Genomic DNA, 8,253 nt, shown 5'->3' on the forward strand with positions numbered 1-8,253 from the left:
AATTTTGTTTTAAAAGAGTTGTTTTATTTATGATAAAGGCTCTGTGTAAGATTGATGGTGCAAGTCGGTCTTAAAACCTCCTAAATTGGAGAATAATGTGAGTATAAAGCAGAGCTAAGGGTTCCTGGCCTTGTTGGTGGCCGGGTTGTGGTGTGAGGGGACTGGCTCCCAACAGAGGGGAAAAACCCTAAAAATGGTCCCTTTTTCCCTCACTCCAGCCTGGATTTGCTCCTCAAGCTCCAATATTAGATGAAACAGGTTATTTTTTTGCCATTTTTGGCCTTTTACCTGTGTTTTTGGGTCAGATTTGGACGGACTATGACCTTTAGGCCAAAGGATGGGCCAGGCTGTGTCCTCTGCCATGACCCCTCTCCCACAGGCTACCAAACTTCGTGGCTAAAGGGCTGAAATGGGGGATCTGCACCCCAAAACCTACATAAAACTAACAGAGGATGTCTCACAGTTGATGGTACTCACATAAAACGCTTTATCAGCCGTTTTTTACCTCACGGAAACCCTCTCTCCTCAAACACCCCCGGCCGGGCGCCCACAGCGAGCTCTGAGGGAGCAGAGGGGATGGGGGTGTGGGGTCACCGAACCCCGTGTCCCTGAGGGGGGAAAAAAACCCAAACCACCATCTTTTAAATTATAATTATTAAAACTCAACTCTTTAAAGCTTTATTTCAGTCGAATGTTGCTACCTATTGGGGTTAAAAGGGGTTGTGGTCCTAGGAGCAGAGGCGGGTGTGTACAGGCAGCACAGCTGTGTTTGGGAGCCTCAGAAATGTTGGCAAATATTAAAAACCAACACGGCAAGTTTCGATTTGGTAGCTGCCAATGCGGCCACGGACACGTTGGAGGGAGGAAATGATCACAGACAGCAACAGCGCACTCCTTCAACGCTGTTTCCTTCGTGTTATTGGCAACTTTTTGCCCTTTTAGGCGAATTTATGCGAATTTTGGCTAATAACGATTTTTCCCGCCTTTTTGCTCGCGGCCCCTTGAGGCGCGCGGGGGGGGGGGGGAAGGGGGCGGGGCGCGAGCGGCTCTCGCGCGGCTTTTCCCGCCCACGCTGTTCACGCCCATCTCATGAATATTTAAATAAAGCCACGCCCCTTTATCATAACGGAAAGCGTGCCGCGCTCGTTCAGCCACGCCCCTTAATGAATAATCAATGAGGGAGCTGATGTGATTTGGCGGGAGGGGCATCAGGCGTCCCAGGGGTGACCTGGTGTCCTCAGGGCTGGCCCGGCCCCGCGGGGTGGGGTGGGGTAGGGCAGGTGTGGGCGTGTCCTGTGGCTGCCAGAATGGGGTTCCACAGGTGTGGGGTTCCACAGGTGTGTTGGGTGTCACTGGGTTTTGGGGTGTCACAGGTGTGTTGGGTGTTACAGGATTTTGGGGTGTCACAGGTGTGATCCCACAGCAGCATCACCCCAGGATGGGAGCACAGGGCACCTGCAGGGCTTTGGGTTTCTCTGTAGGTACCTGAAGCCTGGCCTGTGGACCTAAAACTCTGCACAGTTGTTCTGCCTGAGCCCAGAGCCACCAAACACACCTCCAGCCTTCATCCTCAACCTTCATCCTCAACCTCCATCTCCAGCCTTCATCTCCAACATTCATCTCCAGCCTTCATCTTTAACCTTCATCTTCAACCTTCATCTCCAATGCTCGTCTCCATCCTTCATCTCCAGCCTTCATCTCCAACCTTCATCTTTAACCTTCATCTTCAACCTTCATCTCCAACCTTCGTCTCAATCCTTTACCTCCAATGCTCATCTCCAGCCTTCATCTCCAACCCACATCTTCAACCTTCACCTTCAGCCTTCGTCTCCAACCTTCATCTCCATCCTTCACCTCCAACCTTTGTCTCCAGCCTTCACTTCCAACTTTCATCTTTAACCTTCACCTCCAACCCTCATCTCCATTTTTCATCTCCAGACCTCATCTCCAACCTTCATCTTCAACCTTTATCTCCAACCTTCATCTTTAACCTTCATCTTCAACCTTTATCCCCAACCTTCATCTCCATCCCTCATCTCCCTTTTTCAACCCCAACCCTCATCTCCAACCTTCATCCCCATCCTTCATCTTCAACCTTCATCTCCATTTTTCATCTCCAATGCTCATCTCCATCCTTCATCCCCATCCTTCATCTCCATCCTTCATCCCCATCCTTCCTCTCCATCCTTCATCTCCATCCTTCATCCCCATCCTTCCTCTCCATCCTTCATCTCCATCCTTCCTCTCCATCCCTCATCTCCATTTTTCATCCCCATCCCTCATCCCCAACCCTCATCTCCATTTTCCATCTCCATCCTTCCTCTCCATCCTTCCTCCCCATCCCTCCTCTCCCTCCTCCCCTCCATCCTGGCAGTGCCCCTGGGGTGGTGGCAGGGCTGGCATGGCAGGACCCTGACTGTCCCTTCCACCCAAACTGTCCCAGGATTGTGGAATTGTCCCCTCGGTCCCTGCACAGCTGGGTGCAACGAGACCATCCCAGCAAAACCACCCTGACCTTCCTCTGCCTGTAAAACAACCCCAAAATTGATTGTTTTATCCATTTTTTATCGATTCTGCTCAGGGGAACTGCAGAGCTCTCCCAGCTGCAGCTCCTGGGAGATTTTCCTTCCCTGCTGCTCCAAAGGCAGCTCCCATACGATGGCAGCAGAGGCCTGCAGCTGCTCTGAAAGAATTTTCCCCCAGTATTTTTAATTTTTTTCCCAAGTATTTTTATTTTTCCCCAGCATTTTAAAATTTTTCCCCAGTATTTTTAATTTTTTCCCCAGTATTTTTAGTTTTTCCCCAGCATTTTAATTTTTTTCCCCAGTATTTTTATTTTTTCCCCAGTATTTTTATTTTTCCCCAGTATTTTTTCCCCAGTTGTTTTATTTTTCCATAGTATTTTTCCCCCAGTATTTTTTCCCCCAGTATTTTTATTTTTCTACAGTATTTTTTATTTTTCCCAAGTATTTTTATTTTTTCCCCAGTACTTTTATTGCTCCCCAGCATTTTTTCCCCAGGATTTTTCTTTTTCCCCACTACTTTTATTTTTCCCCAATACTTTTCTTGTTTTCCCAGAGTATTTTTCTTTTTCCCCACTATTTTTATTTTTTCCCCACTATTTTTATTTTTCCCCACTATTTTTATTTTTACCCCAGTATTTTTATTTTTCCCCTAGTATTTTTATTTTATTCCCCAGTATTTTAATGTTTCCCCCAGTATTTTAGTTTTCCCCACTATTTTTATTTTCCCCCAGTATTTTTATTTTTCCCCAATATTTTTATTTTTCCCCCACTATTTTTATTTTTCTCCAGCATTTTTATTTTTTCCCAAAGTATTTTTATTTTTTTTTTCTCCAATGTTTATTTTCCTTCTTGGCTTGTTTGGTTTTTTTTAATTTTCCTTTTTTCCCCCTTGTAATTTCATTAAAAGAATTCTCTTCAGAGAAGCTGAAATAGAAACAAAGCAAAAATCCCCCTCACACGGCAGAGTCTGAGAGCAGCTCCTTAAATTAACGAGATGGTGACATCACCATGACTGCAACATCTTGGCTGAAAATTGAAATTAAAGAAATGTACAAAAATAAATGTACAAAAATAATTTAAATTAATGTACAAAAATAAATCTACAAAAAATTAAATTAAAGAAATTTACAAAAGTATGTTATTATATATATTTTATTATTTATTTTATATTTCATTATGATGTATTTATGTTTATTATTTTATTATTTAGTGTATATTTCATTGTTATATTTTTATTTTTATTATTTTATTTTACTTATTTTATAATTTAATTTATTTATTTATGTATTTATTTATTTGCTTTATTCTATTATGATAGGTATTTATTTTAGTATTTATTGTCTATTTTATTATTGAATGTTTATTTTTATTATTTTATTTATTTAATATTTTATTTTATTTTATTACTTTATTCTGTTATCATATGTATTTATTTTATTATTTAATTTATCATTTATTGTATATTTTATTATTATCTATTTATTTTTATTATTGTACTTATTGTATTATTTGATTAATTATTAATTAATTATCTATTCTAGTATTATATATTTATTTTATTATTTATTATCTATTTTATTATTATATATTTGTTTTTATTACTGTATTTATTTTATTATTTAATGGATAATTAATTATTAATTACTTTATTCTAATACATTTATTTTATTATTTATTGTATATTTTATTATTGTATATTTATTTTTATTAATTTATTTATTGCTATTAATTTATCTATTTATGTATTATTCTATTATTATATATTTTTATTTTATTATTTATTGTCTATTTAATTATTATATCTTTATTTTTATTATTCTATTTATTCTATTATTTAACGGGTAATTAATTGTTAATTGCTTTATTCTATTATCATACATTTATTTATTATTTATTATATATTTTATTGTTATATATTTATTTTAATTATTTTATTCTTATATATTTGTTTATTTATTTATTCCCCTGGAGCATCCTGGGACAGCTGAGGGAATTTGAAGGATTTCCTGCAGTTTCACCCCATGTTTAACACCCAGAGCTGGACCTGCCCAGCCCTGCAGTGATTGGGGTAATTAACAGGATGGGTTAATTGCGTCAGAGGGGTGACACCGTTACCTGGTGCTTGATTTTAATCCAGTCAGGGATTGTGAGCCAGGCTGAGGGGAAAAGGCACAAAACCAAATTATCCCAAAAATCTGAGGTTTGGGGTCTGCTCTGTCTCGTCCCCCTGTGGGAAGAGCTGGGAATTCTGCTGGAAATTCCCATTTTTGGTGCCAGGAGGGGTTAAATCCTAAACCCTGGGATGGTTTGGGGTGGAAAGGATCTCAAGGGCAACTCCCAGCCCCCAAACCCCATCCAAGGACACATCGGGATCCAGGGGCTGCTCTGGGAATTCCATCCCATCCATCCCATCCCATCCCATCCCATCCCATCCCATCCCATCCCATCCCATCCCATCCCATCCCATCCCATCCCATCCCATCCCAAAATCTTCCCAAAATCCCTTCCCATTTCTCCATCTGCAATCCCAGGAGGATTTGGGTTGGAGGGACCTCAAAATTCATCCCCACCCCGAGAGCAGGGACAGCTCCCACTGTCCCAGGTGCAATTCCAGCTCTGCACACAAACAGAGGCCAGCCCCAAAAATCAGTGTATTCCTGAAAACTCCAGCTCTGCACACAGAGATCAGCCCCAAAAATCAGTGTATTCCTGAAAACTCCAGCTCTGCACATAGAGATCAGCCCCAAAAATCAGTGTATTCCTGACAATTTCAGTTCTGTTCATTAACAGAGACTAGGCCCCAAAAAATCAGTGTATTCCTGAAAATTCCAGTTCTACACACAGAGATCAGCCCCCAAAAATCAGTGTATTCCTAGAAATTCCAGCTCTGCAGAAATCAGCCCCAAAAATCAGTGTATTCCTGAAAACTCCAGCTCTGCAGGACCAGCCCCAAAAAATATCAGTGAGTTCCTGACAACTCCAGCTCTGCACACAGAGATCAGCCCCAAAAATCAGCAAATTCCTGAGAATTTCACTTCTGCACATAAACAGAGACTAGGCCCCAAAAATCAGTGTATTCCTGGAAATCCCAGCTCTGCACACAGAGATCAGCCCCCAAAAATATCAGTGTATTCCTGAAAACTCCAGCTCTGCAGGGACCAGCCCCAAAAATCAGTGTATTCCTGAAATTTCCAGCTCTGCACTAAACAGTCCCCCAAAAATCAGTGTATTCCTGGAAATTCCAGTTCTGTAGAGAGACCAGCTCAAAAAAAATCATAGGATTCTTAGGAATTTCAGCTCTGCACACAAACAGACATCAGCCCCCAAAAATCAGTGTATTCCTGAGAATTCCAGCTCTGCACACAAAGATCAGCCCCAAAAATCAGAGTATTCCTGACAATTCCAGCTCTACCCATAAACAGCCCCTAAAAAAATCAGTGTATTCCTGGAAATTCCAGCTCTGCACACAGACAGAAACAAACCCCCCCAAAAACCAGTTTATTCCTGATAATCCACGAGCATCCCAAGCCCATCTCCTCCTGCTGGAATTGCTGCTTTTCCTTCCTCCTGCTTTTTAAGATGCAGCATCCAGCCCCAGACAGATGGGAAGCTGTCAGCAGCACGGGATAATCACCCACTGGAGCCACGGGAAGCTCTGCTTTATCATCTCCTCAGCTTCCCTGGAAAAGATTTTCCCTTGGAAAAAACACCCGGGAAATCCTGATTTTGGTAGGATTTAAATTCTTCCCAAAGTTGCTGTGCTGGTCAAGGCCTGGTTTGTGCTATGGAAATGCCAAAAAAGCAAAAAAATAAAAAACAAACTGAATTAATGGGATAATTGCTTCAAGCTTTTGGGTTGGACTCGTGGAATTGTTGAATCATGGAATTGTTCGGGCTGGAAAAGAGATTTAAATCAACAAACCCAGCGGTCAAAGCAGCGCTGATGTCCAGCACTCGCTGATGGCTCCAATCCTGCTGCTCCAAACGTTCCCAGCTCCAATCCTACTGCTCCAAACCCTTCCTAGCTCCATTCCTGCCATTCCAAACCCTTCCCATTTCCATTCCCACCGCTCCAAACCTTCCCATTTCCATTCCTGCTGCTCCAAACGTTCCCATTTCAATTCCTGCTGCTCCAAATGTTCCCACCTCCATTCCTACCATTCTAAACCCTTCCCATTTCTATTCCCACTGCTCCAAACCCTTCCCAGCTCCATTCCTGCTGCTCCAAACCATTCCCATTTCCCTTCCCACCATTCCAAACCTTCCCATTTCCATTCCCATCACTCCAAACCATTCCCATTTCCATTCCTGTCACTCCAAACCCTTCCCATTTCCATTCCTGCTGCTCCAAACCCTTCCCAACTCCATTCCCATCATTCCAAACCCTTCCCATTTCCATTCCCACCACTCCAACCCTTCCCATTTCCATTCCCACCACTCCAACCCTTCCCATTTCCATTCCCACACTCCAAACCCTTCCCATTTCCATTCCCACACTCCAAACCCTTCCCATTTCCATTCCCACCACTCCAAACCCTTCCCATTTCCATTCCCACCGCTCCCAACCCTTCCCATTTCCATTCCTGCTGCTCCAAACCCTTCCCATTTCCATTCCCATCATTCCAAACCCTTCCCATTTCCATTCCCACCGCTCCCAACCCTTCCCATTTCCATTCCCATCATTCCAAACCCTTCCCATTTCTATTCCCACCACTCCAAACCCTTCCCAGCTCCATTTTTGCTCTCCAACCCCTCCAGGCCATGAAGGCCCCACTCCTGTTGCCCCCTGCCCAGAAATCCCAAATTCCCAGCACCAGATCCTCTGTTTTTCACGGATCCCACCCAATCTCGTGCCTCTTTTCCTCTCAGACCCTTCCAGAAGCCAGCACAGATCCTCATTTTACCAAAGTCATCCCCACCTCTTCCAGCTGGGAAAGGTGAAGGAGCTCAGGAATCCTCACCTTTAATTATTCTGGAATTCTGGGTTTTCTCATTATTCTGGAATTTTGGGTTTTCTCATTATTCTGGAATTTTGGGGTTTCTCACTATTCTGGAATTTGGGGTTTTTTCTTTATTCTGGAATTTTGGGCTTTCTCTTTATTCAGGAATTCTGAGGTTTCTTATTATTCTGGAATGTTGGGGTTTCTCTTTATTCTGGAATTCTGTGTTTTATCATTATTCTGGATTTTTGGGGGTTTTCTTTATTCTGGAATTTTGGGCTTTCCCTTTATTCTGGAATTTGGGGTTTTCTCATTCTGGAATTTTGAGTTTTCTCATTATTCTGGATTTTGGGCTTTCTCTTTATTCTGGAATTTTGGGCTTTCCCTTTATTCTGGAATTTTGGGTTTTCTCATTCTGGAATTTTGAGTTTTCTCATTATTCTGGGATTTTGGGGGTTCTCATTATTCTGGAATTTTGGGCTTTCCCTTTATTCTGGAATTTTGGGTTTTTCTCATTCTGGAATTTCGAGTTTTCTCATTATTCTGGGATTTTGGGGGTTCTCATTATTCTGGAATTTTGGGGTTTCCCTTTATTCTGGAATTTCTGGCTTTCTCGTTATTCTGGAATTTCAGGTTTTTTCTTTATTATGGAATTTTGGGCTTTCTCATTATTCTGGGTTTTCTCATTATTCTGGAAGTCCTCTCCTCAGTTGGAGGAGTTAAAAATCCTCCACCAACCAGGAGAAATCATGGAAAAAACCCCTCAAGGGCAGCACCAGGGAGGAACC

Source organism: Fringilla coelebs (assembly GCF_963513975.1).
Source record: "Fringilla coelebs genome assembly, chromosome: 27".
NCBI classification, from domain to species: Eukaryota; Metazoa; Chordata; class Aves; order Passeriformes; family Fringillidae; genus Fringilla; species Fringilla coelebs.